The sequence below is a fragment of the Elephas maximus genome, chromosome 14 (assembly GCF_024166365.1).
Source record: "Elephas maximus indicus isolate mEleMax1 chromosome 14, mEleMax1 primary haplotype, whole genome shotgun sequence".
Classification (NCBI taxonomy): domain Eukaryota; kingdom Metazoa; phylum Chordata; class Mammalia; order Proboscidea; family Elephantidae; genus Elephas; species Elephas maximus.
Window position 1 is genome coordinate 25,258,513 of NC_064832.1, and position 19,550 is coordinate 25,278,062.

At 37.7% G+C, this 19,550-nt stretch overlaps 1 protein-coding gene across 5 annotated transcripts in view; it reads left to right on the plus strand.

The window, feature by feature from the left end:
• NEK5 (NIMA related kinase 5) overlaps positions 1 to 19,550 on the plus strand; it is a 167,343-nt gene that overhangs the window by 138,474 nt on the left and 9,319 nt on the right. The window lies entirely within an intron of this gene.

The following is a 19,550-nucleotide window of genomic DNA, read 5'->3' on the forward strand; positions in this document are numbered from 1 at the left end:
GAACTCATGAACTATACTTACAGTTAAGTGGTTTATTAAGTTATTAAGTAACAAGGTACCACTCAATATCAAGCTCAACAGGCTGCACCTTAGGATCAGGATCAGGAAGTATGTAGGCAGAGTCTGGAAGGCTCCCTTGAAGAGGAGAGCACCTTCCTCCCTTCTTCAGTGCAGGACAGCTCTCTCAGCCCTTCTCAGCCATGCAAGCAAGCAGGCCCTTTTCTCTGCCATCCACATCCCATCTAAGCTATGCAGGCCTCCTTTCAGTCCTCTCAGGATAGGCTTCTTCCAGCTCCTCCGGGACAGGCCTCCTCTCAGCCTCCTCAAGACAAGGCTCGGTCAGCCCTCTCAGGACAGGCTTCATTTCAGCCCCCTGAGAACAGGCTTCCTTTCAGCTCCCTCAGAACAGGTTTCTCTGCCTTTGGCCTCCATGCTAACTGATGCTGCTCATAGCCAGTGTAGCAGTTTTGTTCAGCTCTCTTAGCTGCATTCCTAGCAGCAGGTTTCTGTGGTCATCACTGACTCTCCCATAGGGCCCCTTCCAGGCCTCTCGGTATCTTGAGTGTTACAGTCCTCAGCTGGTGTTGTGGCTCTTTTAGGAGCTCCCTTGTCTCTTCTCTTTCTGATTCTTCTCTCTTCTCTGTTCTTTCTTCCGTCTTCTTCTGTCTGCCTCCCTCTTCATATAAGCAAACTCCTGGTCAATTTCAAGGCATGGCCCTGCCACCAGGGCCTCGAACTGACCAATCCCTTCTCTGTAGGACACAGACACTTTATTTGCATAGTAGGCTATAGTCATTCATCTTCATTTGCCCAATCCCTGCAAGGTGCATACCAATCATGGGGCAGACCGCAGCCCAGAGCCAGACAAAAAGAGTGTCAAACCATGAGTTGCTTCCAGCTTACCCCCAAAATGTCAATCAACCTGGACAAAAGTGAAAAACCCTCTGGGGTAGAAAACATCAGAGTTTAGGGGAAAAATCTCTCAAGCTGTTTTTCTAAAGAACCAAGGCAAAAGGCCACATAAAGGAACTCATTTCACCACACCAGCATAGCCCAAGTTTTAACTATCTGCATGGGTTTGTTTCTGGGCTTTCCATCTTTGTCACTGGCATTGTTGCCTATCTCCACATCAGTAACATCCTGTGTTAATTACTATGGCTTTATCATAACTTTTGCTATCTGGTAGGGCTAATATTTGCACATTTTACTAGTTTCCACATTTTTCCCTTCAAAGTTATCTTAGCTGCGTTTTCTTTTTACTGAACTTATACATTTTGAATTCTCTTATAAAGCTTCATGAAAAACTTTGTTGGGATTTTGATGGGAATAACATCACATTTGATGATTTACTTATGCAAATTGACATCTTTCTGATTATGAATCTTAACATCCATGAATATAGTATAGCTCTTCATTTCTTTATATCTTCCTTTATATTTTCAATATTTTTGTCATTTTCCTCATGGCTTAGATAACATTTAGTTTTTGTTGTCTTTATAAATGGAATCATTTTTCTTCTACCGTGTTTTCCAGTTGGCTATTTGTTAGCCCTGGTGGCGCAGTGGTTAAGCATTCAGCTGTTAACCAGAAGGTCAGCAGTTTGAATCCACCACCTGCTCCTTGGAAACCCTATGGGGCAGTTCTACGCTGTCCTATAGAGGGTTGCCATGAGTTGGAATCAACTTGGCAGCAATGGGTTTGGGTTTTTTTGGGGGGTATTATCAGTGTACTGATGTTACTAGCTCTCTTACTAGTTCTAACAATTGGAGTCCTTTGAATTTTAAAAATTTTATTATACTCTACTTCTTTAATAGGTGATATATTCACATAGTTCCAAATTCAAAAGGTATGCTCTTTTCATGGTCTTCCTACCACCTACTTAACATAGCCACACAGCCTCCCTCCCCAGTCAAGCAATCTAATCTGCTTCTTATATACACTTCTCCATAGGAATTCTATTCATATATAACCAAATATGTATATCTTATATATGTGTGTATTCTTTTTCTTTTTTATACAAATGCTTTAATAGTGTACACATTTTTTCTGTAACTTGCTTTTTTCACTTAACAGTGTATTTTGAATACATGTCTTCATGTACAAATACTAGTATATGTGGCTTAAATTCTCAAAGCATCAGGTCAAAGAGTATGTACATTTGTAATTTGGATGTTGTCAAATTGTCTCTCATAAGGGTTATACTGATTTATATCCCCACCATCAAGGTACGAAAGTGGCTGTTTCCCCACACGCTTCCTTGCTCATATGTGATCAAACGTTTCGATCATTGTACAATTGACAGGTAAAAAATGATATTTCAGGATAGTTTTTAAAAGCATTTCTCTCATAAAGGAGGTTGCTTTTCATATGCTTAACAATAATATTTATCTTCTTTGAAAACATATTTATAGCCATAGCTATTAAAAAAAATCAAGCTATTAACATTTTATTGATTTTTGGGTGCTTTTTTTTTTTTTTTTTAAGAGAAATTAGTCTTTTATCTGTAATATGATTTCAAAAATATTTTTTTCCAGTTTGTTGTCTGCCTGTTGATTTTGATTATAGTGGCTTCTGCCATGTAGAAATTTATTTATTTTTCTTTCTTAAAATAATTTTTATTGTGCTTTAAGTAAAAGTTTACAAATCAAGTCAGTCTCTCACCCAAAAACCCTTATATACACCTTGCTACACACTCCCAATTACTCTCCCCCTAATGAGACAGCCTGCCCTCTCCCTCCACTCTCTCTTTTCATGTCCATTTCGCCAGCTTCTAACCACCCCCACCCTCTCATCTCCCCTCCAGGCAGGAGATGCCAACATAGTCTCAAGTGTCCACCTGATCCAAGAAGCTCACTCCTCACCAGCATCCCTCTACAACCCATTGTCCAGTCCAATCCATGTCTGAAGAGTTGGCTTTGGGAATGGTTCCTGTCCTGGGCCAACAGAAGGTCTGGGGGCCATGACCACCTGGGTCCTTCTAGTCTCAGTCAGACCATTAAGTCTGGTGTTATGAGAATTTGGGGTCTGCATGCCACTGCTCTCCTGCTGTTGCCAGGCACCATCTAATTCTTCTGGTCTCAGGAAGTTGTAGTCTCTGGTTCATGTGGGCCTTTCTGTCTCTTGGGCTCATAATCACCTTGTGTCCTCGGTGTTCTTCATTCTCCTTTGATCCAGGTGGGTTGAGACCAATTGATGCATCCTAGATGGCTGCTTGCTAGCTTTTAATACTCCAGACGCCACTCTTCAAAGTGGGATGCACAATGTTTTCTTAATAGATTTTATATGCCAATTGACTTAGATGTCCCCTGAAACCATGGTCCCCAGACCCCTGCCCCTGCTACTCTGGCCTTCAAGGCATTCAGTGTATTCAGGAAACTTCTTTGCTTTTGGTTTAGTCCAAATGTGCTGATCTCCCCTCTATTGTGTGCTGTCTTTCCCTTCACCTAAAGTATTTCTTATCTGCTATCATTAGTGAATGTCGCTCTCCCAGCCTTCCTCCCTCCCCTTTCTAGTAACAACAAAAGAATATTTTCTTCTCATTTTAAACTATTTCTCAAGTTCTTATAATAGTGGTCTTATACAATATTTGTCGTTTTGCAACTAATTTCGCTGAGCATAATGCCTTCCAGGTTCCTCCATGTTATGAAATGTTTCACAGATTCCTCACTGTTCTTTATCAATGCGTAGTATTCCATTGTGTGAATATACCATAATTTATTCATCCATTCATCCGTTGATGGGCACCTTGGTTGCTTCCATCTTTTTGCTATTGTAAACAGTGCTGCAGTAAACATGGGTGTTCGTAAAGGCTCTTATTTCTCTAGGATATATTCCAAGGAGTGGGATTGCTGGATCATATGGTAGTTCTATTTCTAGCTTTTTAAGGAAGCACCAAATCAATTTCTAAAGTGGTTGTACCATTTTACATTCCCACCAGCAGTGCATAAGTGTTCCAATCTCTCCACAGCCTCTCCAACATTTATTCTTTTGTGTTTTTTGGATTAATGCCAGCCTTGTTGGAGTGAGATGAAATCTCATTGTAGTCTTGATCTGCATTTCTCTAATGGCTAATGACTGTGAATATTTCCTCATATATCTGTTAGCTACCTGAATGTCTTCTTTAGTGAAGTGTCTATTCCTATCTTTTGCCCATGTTTTAACTGGGTTATTTGTCTTTTTGTAGTTCAGTTTTTGCAGTATCATGTAGATTTTAGAGATCTGACGCTGATCAGAAATGTCATAGCTAAAAACTTTTTCCCGATCTGTAGGTAGTCTTTTTACTCTTTTGGTGAGGTCTTTGGATGAGCATAGGTGTTTGATTTTTAGACGCTCCCAGTTATCTAGTTTTTCTTCTGCATTGTTAGTAATGTTTTGTATACTGTTTATGCCATGTATTAGGGCTCCTAACGTTGTCCCTATTTTTTCTTCCATGATCTTTATCATTTTAGATTTTATATTTAGGTCTTTGATCCATTTTGAGTTAGTTTTTGTGCATGGAGTGATGTATGGGTCTTGTTTCATTTGTTTGCAGATGGATATCCAGTTATGCCAGCACCATTTGTTAAAAAGACTGTCTTTTCCCCATTTAACTGTTTTGGGGTCTTTGTCAAATATCAGCTGCTCATATGTGGATGGATTTATGTCTGGATTCTGAATTCTGTTCCATTGGTCCATGTATCTGTTGTTGTACCAGCACCAGGCTGTTTCGACTACTGTGGCGGTAAAATAGGTTCTAAAATCAGGTAAAGTAAGGCCTCCCACTCTGTTCTTCTTTTTCAGTAATGCCTTATTTATCCGGGGCCTCTTTCCCTTCCATATGAAGTTGGTGATTTGTTTCTCCATCTCGTTAAAGAATGTGGTTGGGATTTGGATCGGAATTGCATTAAATGTATAGATCGCTTTTGGTAGAATAGACATTTTTATAAGGCTAAGTCTTCCTGTCCACGAGCAAGGTATGTTCTTCCACTTATGTAAGTCTCTTTTGGTTTCTTGCAGAAGTGTACTGTAGTTTTATTAGTAGAAGTCTTTTACATCTCTGGTAAGATTTATTCCTAAGTATTTTATCTTCTTGGGGTCTACTGTAAATGGCATTGATTTGGTGATTTCCTCTTCGATGTTCTTTTTGTTGGTGTAGAGGAATCCAACTGATTTTGGTATGTTTATCTTGTATCCCGATACTCTGCTGAACTCTTCTATTAGTTTCAGTAGTCTTGTGGAGGATTCCTTAGGGTTTTCTGTGTATGACATCATGTCATGTGCAAATAGAGATACTTTTACTTCTTCCTTGCTGATCTGGATGCCCTTTATTTCTTTATCTAGCCTAATTGCTCTGGCTAGGACTTGCAGCACAATGTTGAATAAGAGCAGAGATAAAGGGCATCCTTGTCTGCCTCTTGATCTCAATGGGAATGCTTTCAGGCTCTCTCCATTTAGAGTGATGTTGGCTGTTGGCTTTGTATTAAAAAAAAAAAAAATTTGTATAAATGCCCTTTATTATCTTAAGGAATTTTCTTCTATTCCGATTTTGCTGAGAGTTTTTATCATGAATGGGTGTTGGACTTTGTCAAATCGTTTTCTGCAGCAATTGATAGAATCATGTGATTCTTGCCTTTTGTTTTATTTATGTGGTAGATTACATTAATTGTTTTTCTAATGTTGAACCATCCCTGCAGACCTGGTATGAGTCACACTTGGTCATGTGAATTATTTTTTTGATACGTTGTTGAATTGTACTGGCTAGGATTTTGTTGAGGATTTTTGCATCTACATTCATCAGGGATATAGGTCTATAATTTTCTTTTCTTGTGGTGTCTTTACCTAGTTTTGGTATCAGGGGTATGGTAGCTTCATAGAATGAGTTTGGTAGTATTCTGCCCTTTTCTATGCTCTGAAATACCTTTAGTAGTAGTGGTGTCAACTCTTCTCTGAAAGTTTGCTGGAACTCTGCAGTGACGCCGTCCAGGCCAGGGTTTTTTTTTGTTGGGAGTTTTTGGATTACCTTTGCAATCTCTTCTTTTGTTATGGGTTTATTTAGTTGTTCTACCTCTGTTTGTGTTAGTTTAGGTAGGTAGTGTGTTTCTAGGAATGCAACCATTTCTTGTACGTTTTCAAATTTGTTCGAGTATAGTTTTTCATAGTAATCTGATCTGATTCTTTTAATTTCAGTTGGGTCTGTTGTAATATCGCCCCTCTCATTTCTTATTTGGGTTATTTCCTTCCTCTCCTGTTTTTCTTTTGTCAGTTTGGCCAGTGACTTATCAATTTTGTTGATTTTTTCAAAAAACCAGCTTTTGGTCTTGTTAATTCTTTCAATTTTTTTTTTTTTTTCTATTTCATTAGTTCAGCTCTAATTTTTATGATTTGTTTTCTTTTGGCGCCTGTGGGTTTCTTTTGTTGCTCTCTTTCTATTTGTTCAAGTTGTAGGGATAATTCTTTGATTTTGGCCCTTTCTTCTTTTTGGATGTGTGCATTTATTGATATAAATTGGCCCCTGAGCGCTGCTTTTGCTGTGTCCCAAAGGTACTGATAGGAAGTGTTTTCATTCTCATTGAATTCTCTGAATTTCTTTATTCCATCCTTAATGTCTTCTACAGTCCAGTCTTTTTTGAGCAGGGTATTGTTCAGTTTCCAAGTGTTTGATTTCTTTTCCCTGCCTATTGTGAATAGTGCTGCAATGAACACTGGTGTACAAGTCTCTTTTGGAGTTTCTGCTTTCAAGCCTTGGGGTATATACCTAGGAGTAGAGTTCCTGCATTATATGGTAGTTCTAGTTTCAGTTTTTTGAGAAACTGCCACACAGTTTTCCGCAATGGCTATACCATTTTGTATTCCCACCAGCAATGGATAAATGTTCCAATTTCCCCCAGTCCTCACCAACATTTGTTATTTTCTGTTTTTTCATCTTAGCCATCCTAGTGGGAGTGAAATCGTTTCTCATTGTGGTTTTGATTTTCATCTCTCTGATGGCTAATGACTCAGCATCTTTTCGTGTGTTTGGTGGACATCTGAATGTCATATTTGGTGAAATGTCTATTCAAGTTCTTTGCCCATTTTATGATTGGGGTATTTGTCTTTTTGTTGATAAGTTGTTGAAGTTTTATATATATTTTGGTTATTAGATTCTTGTGGGATATATGGTTTTTGAAGATAGTCTCCCAGTTTGTAGCTTATCTTTTCACTTTTTTGGTAAATCTTTAGATGAACAAAAGGTTTTAATTTTTATGAGGCCCCATTTATTTATTTATTTTGTTTTTTGCTATTCATGCTTTTATTATGTTAGATAATCTATTGTTGAAACCTAGGTCTGGCACTATTGACTCTGCTTGTTTTTCTAAGAATTTTATGGTTTTAGTTTGCACATTTAGGGATATATTATACTTTTATATGTATTTCACCAAATTCCTATTTTTTTCCTTTTTTTTTTTAAGGCTAATTTTTTTTTATTGTGCTTTAGATGAATGTTTACAGAGCAAATTAGTTTCTCATTAAACAATTCATACACATATTGTTTTGTGACATTGGCTGCCAACCCCACAATGTGTCAACACTCTCCCCTTCTCAACCTTGGGTTCCCCATTACTAGCTTTTCCGTTCCCTCCTGCCTTCTTGTCCTTGCCCATGGACTGGCGTGCCTATTAAGTCTTGTTTGGTTTTATGGACCTTTCTAATCTTTGGCTAAAGGGTGAACCTCAGGAGTCACTTCAGTACTGAGTTAAAAGGGTGTCCGGGGGCCATACTCTCGAGGTTTCTTCAATCTCTGTCAGACTAGTAAGTCTGGTCTTTTTTTTATGAATTAGAATTTTGTTCTACATTTTTTCTCAAACCTTGTCCAGGACCCTCTGTTGTGATCCGTGTCAGAGCAGTTGGTGGTGGTAGCCAGGTACCATCTAGTTGTGTTGGACCCAAGGTGGAAGCTGCAGCCTTTTGTAACCTACTCTCGGAAGTAATATATACCATTAGTCCTGGCAAATAATATTTATTAAAAGCAAATGACTAAGTATAGCCCATACTCAAGGGGAGGGGGAATAAGCCCCACCTTTTGAAGGGAGGACTATCAAATAATTTGTGGACACACTTATTTGTTGTCCTTTGGCCACAAACTATTTACCTTTCCCCCAAGCGCAAAATACACTTACTTCTGTTGTTGTTAGTTGCCTTCTAGCAACAGGCTAGAAAGGAAGGGGGTAACAAGCAATGAGAAAGGATGGTAAACAAAATACAAAATAAGCTGGTAGGATGAAGCCCAAATGTGTCAATTGTTATAAACAATAAATCGTACTGAATTAAACTAACTAAATGACAGGATATCTCCTAACAGGGGGTATATCAGCCAGCCACATACCCCTGATGATAAACATGTCATAACAAAACCACGCAGAAATGACAAAAATAAAAGGATTCAAAAATGCGTATCGCAAAAAACACTAAATAGTAATATATAAAACAAACCTGGTATAGCAATGTCGATATCAGACAAAATAGAATCTCAGGCAAAGAGCATTAGCAGGGGTAAAAAGTGTCACTACATAATGTAAAAAAAAGAGACACCCTAGCACACTGACATAACAACTAGGGATTAGAACATGGCTTCTAAATATTTAACGTAAATTTAAAAAGAGAATTATGAGGAGAAACTATCAATTTCACAAACATGGTAGAACATTTTTTAACGTATCTCTATCAAGAAGTGATTAAAAAAAAAAAGACTACAGAGTGCTTGAACAAAAAAGATTGTAAAGCTTGAAATAAATTGTATAGAGCATATGTACCCTCAAGATAAAGAATATGCCTTTTTTTCAAGTAGATATAGTACAATAATGAAATTGAGATTGTACCAAATGACAAAGGAGGTTCCAAAAAATTTCAAGAAAGCTCTGGCATTCAGATGATGGTCTCTGTCCAAAATGCAAATGAATTAGAAATCTTGACTTTAAAAACTGACTCAAAAATATGTTAGCTGGAAACTTCAAATTTGAATTATACCATTAAGAAAATGAATAAGAAATCCACAGTGAGATAATGTTGGCAAATATATGTCAGACAAAGCACTGGTATCAAGAATATATAGAGAATTCCTATAACTCAAAAAATGTAAAGACACCAGTTCACAGCCATCAAAGTGGTTAAAAACTTTAGCAGCCTTAGCATGCCAGGTGTTGGTAAGGATGTAGGGCAACTGGAGCTCTCATACATTGTGGGAAGACAAAACTGCAAAATCACTTTGGAAAACAGTTTGGCGGTTATTAAAAAAAGTATACCTTCTGTACAACTCCTACCATCAGTCTGCTAGTTTGTTGCAATGTGGTGGTTTGCATGCTGCTATGATACTGGAAGCTATGCCACGGGTCATTCATGTTGAACAGGTTTAAGCAGAGCTGCCAAACTAAGACCAGAAAGAAAGGCCTGGCAATCTACTTCTGAAAATTAGCCAATGAAAACCCTATAGATCACAAGAGAATATTGTCTAATATAGTGGTAGAAGATGAGCCCCCTACATTGGAAAAAAAAAAAAAATACACAGTGGCCGCAACAATGGATTCAGGCATACCAACAATTATGAAAATGGCACAGGACTGGGCAATGTTTTCTCCTGTTTTACATGGGGCCACCATGAGTTGGAGCCGACCCCACAGCAACAACAGCAACAACAATACAACTCAGCCACTTCACTCATAAGTATTTACCCATTGCTGTTGTTGTTAGGTGCCATCAAGTAGGTTCTGGCTCATAGCAACCCTATGTACAGCAGAATGAAACACTGCCTGGTCCTGCGCCATCCTCACAGTCATTGCTATGCTTGAGCTCACTGCTTTAGGCCCTGTTTCAATCCATCTCGTTAAAGGTGTTCCTCTTCTTCACTGACCCTCTCCTTTACCAAGCATGACGTCCTTCTCCGGGACTGATCCCTCCTGATGACATGTCCAAAGTATATGTGATATAGTCTTGCCGTCCTTGCCTCTAAGGAGCATTCTGGTTGTACTTCTTCCAAGACAGATTTGTTCATTCTTTTAGCAGTCCATGGTATATTCAGTATTCTTTACCCACTAGAGATAAAAATTTATGTCCACAAAAAGATTTATCCAAAAATGTTCATATCAGCTTTATTTATAATAGCCAAGAACTGGAGAAAACCAAATGTCATCATTAGGTGAATAAATATACGAACTCTGGCATACCCATACAATGGAATACTACTTACCAGTCAAAAGGAATGAACTAAACAAGCAACAACATGGATGGATCTCAAAATTATTGTGCTAAGTAAAAGAAGTCAGGTAAAAAGAGCACATGTGTGATTCTATTTATATAAAATTCTAAAAAAAATAAAATTCTAGAATATATAAATTAATCTGTAATGACTGAAAGCTAATCTATAATGACAGTGGTCACCTGGAGATGAGGCGGGGAAGATGAAGCATGAGGAAACTTCTGGAGGTGACAGAAATGTTTTCACATTGATTCTGATAATAGCTATAGGTATATATAAAAGTCAAAACAGATCAAATTGTACACTTTAAGTATACGAGTTTAATGTACTTTAATTATCCCTCAATAAACCTGAAAAAAAAAAAAAAAACCTGAACTAAATACTTAAAAAAAAACAACTCAATTAAAAGACATACAACCCTTAGAGGGTAGTACGTTTATGTTAACGAGGGAGGAACAATTCAGAAAAGGAGGATGAGAATGGTCACACAACTTGAATAATATAATCAATGTCACTGAATTGTACATGTAGAAACTGTTGAATTGGTGTTTGTTCTTCTGTGTTCTTCCTGTTGTTTGTAATTCAGCCCCCGACAACAATAATGAAAATAAAATAAATTATTAAAAATAAATAAATGACATGAGTAATACCACACAAGGAAACTCACATTCTAGTGCCTCTAGGAAAAGGAATATATCTTTGACTTATAATAAACAGAAACCTGTAGAATAAAAAAAAAAAAAAAGACATACAACCCAGTTTTAAAAATGGGCAAAAGAGTTAAAGAGACTCTTCATAAATGCAGACATATGACTGGTCCATAAGCACATGAAAGGGTGCTCAATCTCACTACTCATCAAGGATGTTCAAATTAAACCACAGTGAGATACCACTACACACGCACCAGAAAGACTAAAATTAAAAAGACTGATAACATCTCATGTTGGTGAGGATGTTGAGCAACAAGAACTGAACTTATTTGCAGTAAGCAAAAACTGGAAACAACCTAAGTGTCCATCACTAGAAGGATGAATGAACAAACTTCTATATTCACATATGGCATACTACTCAGCTATAAAAAAGAAAGACCTACTGATGTATCCATAGGTGAATCTCAAAAACATTATCCTCAGTAAGAAAAAGTAAATCAGGAAAGGTGTGCATCAGGGTTGTATCCTTTTACCATATTTATTCAATCTGTACGCTGAGCAAATAATCCAAGAAGCTGGGCTATATGAAGAAGAATGGGGCATCAAGATTGGAGGAAGACACATTAACGAACTGCAATATGCAGATGACACACCTTGCTTGCTGAAAGTGAAAAGGACTTCAAGCACTTATTGATGAAGATCAAAACCTACAGTCTTCGGTATGGATTACACCTCAACATAAAGAAAACAAAAATCTTCACAACTGGACCAATAAACACCATCATCATAAACAGAGAAAAAATTGAAGTTTTCAAGGTTTTCATTTTACTTGGATCCACAATCAACACCCATGGAAGCAGCAGTCAAGAAATCAAAAAACATATTGCTATGGGCAAGTCGGCTGCAAAAGACCTCTTTACAATGTGAAAAGGCGAAAATGTCATTTTGAGGACTAAAGTGCATCTGACCCAAGCCATGGTATTTTTAATCACCTCATATGCATGTGAAAGCTGGACAATAAATAAGGAAGACCAAAGAAGAATTGATGTCTTTGAATTATGGCGTTGGCAATGAATATTGAATATCCCATGAACTGCCAGAAGAATGAACAAATCTGTCTTGGAAGATGTACAGCTAGAATGCTCCTTAGAAGTGAGGATGATGAGACCTTGTCTCATGTACTTTGGACGTGTTACCAGGAGGGACCGTCCGTGGAGAAGGACACCATGCTTGGTAAAGTAGAAAGACCCTCAACAAAATGGATTGACGCTGGCTGCAAAGATGGGCTCAAGCATAGCAATGCTTGTGAGAATGGCACAGGACTGGGCAGTGTTTTGTTCTGTTGTACATAACATCGCTATGAGTTGGGGCTGACTTAACAGTACCTAACAATTAAGAACAAAAAGAAAGTAATACATATTTTATGATTACATTTCTATGATGTTTTAAAACAGGCAAAAAAGTATTGGGAAGAAAATGAGAAAAGTTAACTCTGGAGGGGTGGGGACAAGGATTGACTGGGAAGGAGCATGAGGGAACTTTCTAGGGTGATGGTGATGGTCCATATCATGAATAGAGTTTTGGGTTACACTGGTGTAGGCATTTGCCAGAACATTGCAAATGCACACTTAAGATTTGTACATTTTGTTATAAATTTTTCATCAAAAGATAAAAATAGTAAATAAATATTAAACTCTAGTTAATACATGAATAAGTATTTAGAAGGAAGTATACTGATGTCTACAGTTTAATTTAAAATATGTAAAAAAGCAGATGGATTTATGGATGGGAAGAAGAGTGGATCGATAGATGAGTGATAAAATAAGTATGGTAAAATGGTACTGGTAGAATATATGTAGTGGGTACATGGGAATTCAGTGAAAGATGATTTCAATTTGCTGAATGTTTTAAATATTTCATAATAAAATGTTGAAGAAATTGAATCATAAATAATTCATGGTTAAAAGAGGAAATCACAGTGAAAATTTAAAGATAATTGAAAATGATGGAATAAAAATACTGTGTAACAAAACTTGTGGGTTTCAGATTAATAGTAATTAGAGAAAATTAATTATCTGAATGTATTTGTTATAGATCAAGGGTCAACCAGCTTTTTTCTGGACAGGACCAGAGAGTAAATATTTTAGGTTTATGGGTCATAAGAGCTGTCTTGTAACTACTGAACTCTGAAAACATCCATAGACAATGTAAGTGAATGGGTGTGGCTGTGTTTCGATAAAATTTTATTTACAAAGACAGGAAAATAGGGTAAATGCTATTTGAAACTGGAGATCCTTACTATGTAGTGGTAGGATGTTTAACAACAGTAATACAGAAAGTAAATATGGGCCTAACCAGGTGATCTAGCTAAGGAGATTTCCAACAAGACTGAAGAAGATGCCACCCAGTTTCTTTTTGCTGCTTGTGGTAAAATGTGAGAGGAGAGAGATAAACTAAAGGAGTGTTAAATAAAAAGGCTTAAAAAAAGAAAAGGTTCGATGGTCTTGAAAATTCTGTCTCTCCACATAGCAGATGATACCAAAATTAAGAAATGGCTTCTAAGCATAGATCAAGTCCAGAGCACTTCTGGGAAAACATGGTCCAAACATGAAGCTGGAATGTGACTATAAAATCTGTTGTTAAGATTTCAGGAAGATTAGATGTGGTGCCTCAGAGTACCATTCAGTCAGAGAAAGGTCCCCTATGGAGTTTAAAGGTGTGCCTCATAGATCCTCTCAATGAAACAGTAGAGTTTCTAGGAACCTCTAAGGGCATTGTCCCTCAGCAGTCTCACAAAAGGCCAAGATAGAGAAGTTGTTGTCCTTAGTTGTGTGAAGTCAGCTCCAACTCATGGCGAGCCCAAGCAAGACAGAACAAAAGGTTGCCTGGTCCTGCACCATCTTCATGATCGTTGGTATGTTTGAGTCCTTGTTCTTGCTCTTGTGTCAGTTAATCTTACTTGTGAAGTTGACAAGTTTTCCACATTACTCTTTTCCCAGTGCTAGTTTCAAAGATCATTTGCATAGTTAGCTAACTATAAGGTGATCTAACAAATCAAAGTTGGTCAGTATTCTTTTCTTCCTCTCAAACATAACAAGCACAATTTAAGTACCCACTGATTCTTTTTTTTTCTAAGCATAGCTTTTATAGAAGTATAACAAATACACAGAAAAGTACACAAATCACAAGTAAACAGCTTAATGAATTTTTATGAGCTGAATACACCTATATAACCCCCATCCAGATTCAGAAATAAAATAGTATCATTACCTAAGAAGCTCCCTCTCTCCAATGAAAATGCGATGTTAAATTATTCCCGAAGACCCAGTCTCCAAAGTGACCATAACTCCAAAGTAAGGTCTTAAAGGTAAGAAGGAAGAATTCCAGTCAAATCAGTGGGTAAGTTAAGGATCAAGTTAATTTGTGATCAGGAAGTTAAGAATGAATGAAAAAGATACGAAATTAGTTCAGGCCTTTATTGCTTTTAAACCTCTCTAAACCTTAAAAACGTTTGTCTTTTTAAAACATATTTTGGTGAAAATATACACAAAAAAGCATGTACACATTGACCAGTTTCTGCATGCACAGAGCAATGCCATGGGTTACGTTGCTTCACCTCGTGTCGGCGTCCTCACCGTCTCCGTCCACATTGCTTCACCTCGTGTCGGCGTCCTCACCGTCTCCATCCACATTGCTTCACCTCCATGGTGCTCCTTAAAGTTCACATCTGTGCTTTAGTTTCACTGTTGCAATTTAATCTCATATAGATAATTCTTTAAAAGAGTGCGATGTTCAAGGCCGACATTCTTTATTATTTGAGCTGCTCTATTGTTCATTTTAAAGATGACTTCATGAAACAGTTTTGTTTCAAAGCTTAAAGATTGTTTTAGAACAATAGGTTCAGTAAGTCTGGTTTCCATAAGCATTTGACGTTCTATTCCAATTTTTATCTCCTTTCAATCAGGATCCATCTATTGGGTCCCTGCTCAAAATGGTCAGTAATGGTAGCCGAGCTCAACCATTTCTTCTGGCCTCATGGCAAGGGAGGTAATAGTTCATGAAGGCAAGTAGACTGCAGACCATTTCCTTCTCCAGTTCCTGGGTCTTCTTCTTCTATTGCTCCAGGGGAATAGAGATCAATTGTGAAACACTTACATGCTGATATAGTTATATAGAGTTTTAGTTTTCCAAAAGAAAACCTTCATTCTTGTGGAAATTTGCAGACACACAGTAAGAACAGAGAGAATAGCATAATGAACTCTTATGTATCTATCGCCCAACTTCAACAATTACTAAAATTGTTTCTTCTATCCACCCACACCCCACACACAAGTTTTTTGGTAAGTGTGAAGTATTTGAAGTCTCAAACATCATTTCGTCCAATTTCTTTTTTTTTTTTAATGCAAAGTATTAGATTTTTTGTTTACCTTTAACCTTAACTCAGTGTGTCAACATAGTTTATCGTTTTGGGGACTTGCTATTGTTTTTTCTACCCCATGCTTTCCCTCTGGTTTGGGTTTTTTTCTTGCTGATGTATAAAGCCAAAACCAAACCAAACCCAGTGCCGTCGAGTCGATTCCGACTCATAGCGACCCTATAGGACGGAGCAGAACTGCTCCATAGAGTTTCCAAGGAGCGCCTGGCAGATTGGAACTGCCAACCTTTTGGTTAGCAGCCGTAGCACTTACCCACTACGCCACCAGGGTGTCCTGTATATCCTTTACTAATTCTTTGAATCAGTCAGTTGCTCATAAACTCTTTTATTCTTTGCCTGTTCAAAGTGTTTTTATTTTGCTTTCAATCATTAACAGTAATTTGGTTGGGCATACAATTTTATGTTGACAGTTACTTTTCTTGTTATCTCTATTATTATTGATAAGAAGTTTGTTATCTAATTGTTTTTCCTTTAAAGATATGCTGATTTTCTCATTGACACTTCTATAATTTTATCTTTAGTGTTCTTAAGTTTCACTATGGTATGTCTAGGTCTGAATATGTCTTTTTTCCAGCTTGGTTCACTCCCTTTCTGAGGACCCATGCCTTTCTTCACTTCTGGAAAATTTCTGCTATTTCTCCAAATACTGCTTTTCTTATTTCTTCCATTTTGGCCCTCCAGTTAGATATATTTTGGAGCCTCTCAGTCTGTCTCCATTAACCCCTAATTTCTTTTTCATGTTTTTTTTTCTTTTTGCTCAACTCTAGGTGAATTCTTTTTTTTTTTTTTAATTTTTATTGTGCTTTAACTGAAAGTTTACAAATCAAGTCAGTCTCTCATACAAAACTTCATGTATACCTTGCTATACACTCCTAATTGCTCTCCCCCTAATGACACAGCACACTCCTTCCCTCCACTCTTCTCTTTTCCTGTCCATTCTGCCAGCTTCTGACCCCCTCTGCCCTCTCATCTCCCCTCCAGATAGGAGATGCCAACATAGTCTCAAGTGTCTACTTGATCCAAGAAACTCATTCTTCACTGGCATCTTTTTCCATCCCGTTGTCCAGTCCAATCCCTGTCTGAAGAGTTGGCTTTGGGAATCGTTTCTGTTGTGGGCTAACAGAAGGTCTGGGGGCCATGACAACTGGGGTCCTTCTAGTCTCAGTCAGACCATTAAGTCTGGTCTTTTTACGAGAATTTGGGGTCTGCATCCAACTGCTCTCCTGCTCCATCAGGGTTTCTCTGTTGTATTCCCTGTCAGGGCAGTCATCGGGTGTATCTGGGCACCATCTAGTTGTTGTGGTCTCAGGCTGATGTAGTCTCTGGTTTATGTGGCCTTTTCTGTCTCTTGGGCTCATAATTACCTCATCTCCTTGGTGTTCTTCATTCTCCTTTGCTCCAGATGGGTTGAGACCAATTGATGCATCTTAGATTGCCTCTTGCTAGCCTTTAACGCCCCAGATGCCACTCTCCAAAGTTGGATGGAGAATGTTTTCTTAATAGATTTTATTATGACAATTGACTTAGATGTCCTTTGAAACCATGGTCCCCAAACCCCCCGCCCCTGCTATGCTGGCCTTCAAAGCATTCAGTTTATCCAAAAAACTTCTTTGCTTTTGGTTTACTCCAGTTGTGCTGACCTCTCCTGTATTGTGTGTTGTCTTTCCCTTCACCTAAAGTAGTTCTTATCTACTATCTAATTAGGGAATACCTCTCTCCCTCCCTCCCCTCCTCGTAACCATCAAAGAATATTTTCTTCTCTGTATAAACTATTTCTGGAGTTCTTATAATAGTGGTCTTATACAATATTTGTCCTTTTGCAGCTGACTAATTTCACTCAGCATAATGCCTTCCAGATTCCTCCATGTTATGAAATGTTTCACAGACTCATCACCGTTCTTTATTGATGCATAATATTCCATTGTGAGAATGTACCATAATTTATCCATTCATCCATTGATGGGCACCTTGGTTGCTTCCATCTTTTTGCTGTTGTAAAAAGTGCTGTAGGGAATGTGGGTGTGCATATATATGTTCCTGTAAAGGCTCTTATTTCTCTAGGATATATTCCAAGGAGTGGGATTGCTGGACCCTATGGTAGTTCTCTTTCGAGCTTTTTAAGGAAGCGCCAAATCGATTTCCAAAGTGGCTGTACCATTTTACATTCCTGCCAGCAGTGTAGAAGTGTTCCAGTCTCTCCACAACGTCTCAAACATTTATTATTTTGTGTTTTTTGGATTAATGCCAGCCTTGTTGGAGTGAGATACAATCTCATTGTAGTTTTGATTTGCATTTCTCTAACGGCTAAGGATCCTGAGCATTTCCTTATTAGCTACCTGTAGCATTTCCTGTTAGCTACCTGAATGTCTTCTTTAGTGAAGTGCCTGTTCTTATCTTTGCCCGTTATTTAATTGGGTTATTTGTCTTTTTGTAGTTGAGTTTTTGCAGTATCATATAGATTTTAGAGATCAGGTACTGATCAGAAATGTCACAGCTAAAAACTTTTTCCCAGTCAGTAGGTAATCTTTTTCATTCTTTTGATGAAGTCTTTGGATGAGCATAGGTGTTTGATTTTTAGGAGCTCCCAGTTATCTAGTTTTTCTTCTGCATTGTTAGTAATGTTTTGTATACTGTTTATGCCATGTATTAGGGCTCCTAGCATTGTCCCTATTTTTTCTTCCATGATCTTTATCGTTTTAGATTTTATATTTAGGTCTTTGATCCATTTTGAGTTAGTTTTTTGTGTATGGTGTGAGATATGAGTCTTGTTTCATTTGTTTGCAGATAGATATCCAGTTATGCCAGCACCATTTGTTAAAAAGTCTGTCTTTTCCCCATTTAACTGTTTTGGGGCCTTTGTCAAATATCAGCTGCTCATATGTGGATGGATTTATGTCTGGATTCTCAATTCTGTTCCATTGGTCTATGTATCTGTTGTCGTACCAGTACCAGGCTGCTTTGACTACTGTGGTGGTATAATAGGCTCTACAGTCAGGTAGAGTGAGGCCTCCCACTTCGTTCTTCTTTTTCAGTAATGCTTTACTTATCTGGGGCCTCTTTCTCTTCCATATGAAGTTGGTGATTTGTTTCTCCATCTCATTAAAAAATGTCATTGGAATTTGGATTGAAATTGCATTAAATCTCCACATCGCTTTTGGTAGAGTAGACATTTTTATAATGTTAAGTCTTCCTATCCATGAGCAAGGTATGTTTTTCCACTTACGTAGGTCTCTTTTGTTTTCTTGCAGTAGTCTCTTGTAGTTTTCTTTGTATAGATCTTTTACGTCTCTGGTAAGATTTATTCCTAAATATTTTATCTTCTTGGGGGCTCCTGTAAATGGTATTGATTTGGTGATTTCCTCTTCAATGATCTTTTTGTTGGTGTAGAGGAATCCAACTGATTTTGGTATGTTTATCTTGTATCCTGATGCTCTGCTGAACTCTTCTATTAGTTTCGGTAGTTTTCTGGAGGATTTTTTAGGGTTTTCTGTGTATAAAATCCTGTCATCTGCAAATAGAGATACTTTTACTTCTTCCTTCCCAATCTGGATGCACTTTTTTTCTTTATCTAGCCTAATCGCTCTGGCTAGGACCTCCAGCACAATGTTCAATAAGGGTGGCGATAAAGGGCCTCCTTGTCTTGTTCCCAATCTCAAGGGGAAGGCTTTCAGACTCTCTCCATTTAGGATGATGTTGGCTGTTGGCTTTGTATAAATGCCCTTTACTATGTTGAGGAATTTTCCTTCTATTCCTATTTTGCTGAAAGTTTTTATCATGAATGGGTGTTGAACTTTGTCAAATGCCTTTTCTGCATCAGTTGATAAAATCATGTGGTTCTTGTCTTTTGTTTTATTTATATGATTGATTAATTTGATTGTTTTTCTAATGTTCAACCATCCCTGCATACCTGGTATGAAACCCACTTGGTCATGGTGAATTATTCTTTTGATATTTTGTTGAATCCCTTTGGGTAGAATTTCGTTGAGGATTTTTGCGTCTAAGTTCATAAGGGATATAAAAAAAAACAAAAAACAAAAAACTGTAATTTTCCTTTTTTGTGGTGTCTTGACCTGGTTTTGGTATCTGGGATATGCTGGCTTCATAGAGTGAGTTTGGTAGTATTCCGCCCTTTTCTATGCTCTGAAATACCTTTAATAGTAGTGGTGTTAATGCTTCTCTGAAAGTTTGGTAGAACTCTGCAGTGAAGCTGTCTGGGCCAGAGTTTTTTTGGGAGGGGAGTTTTTAAGTTACCTTTTCA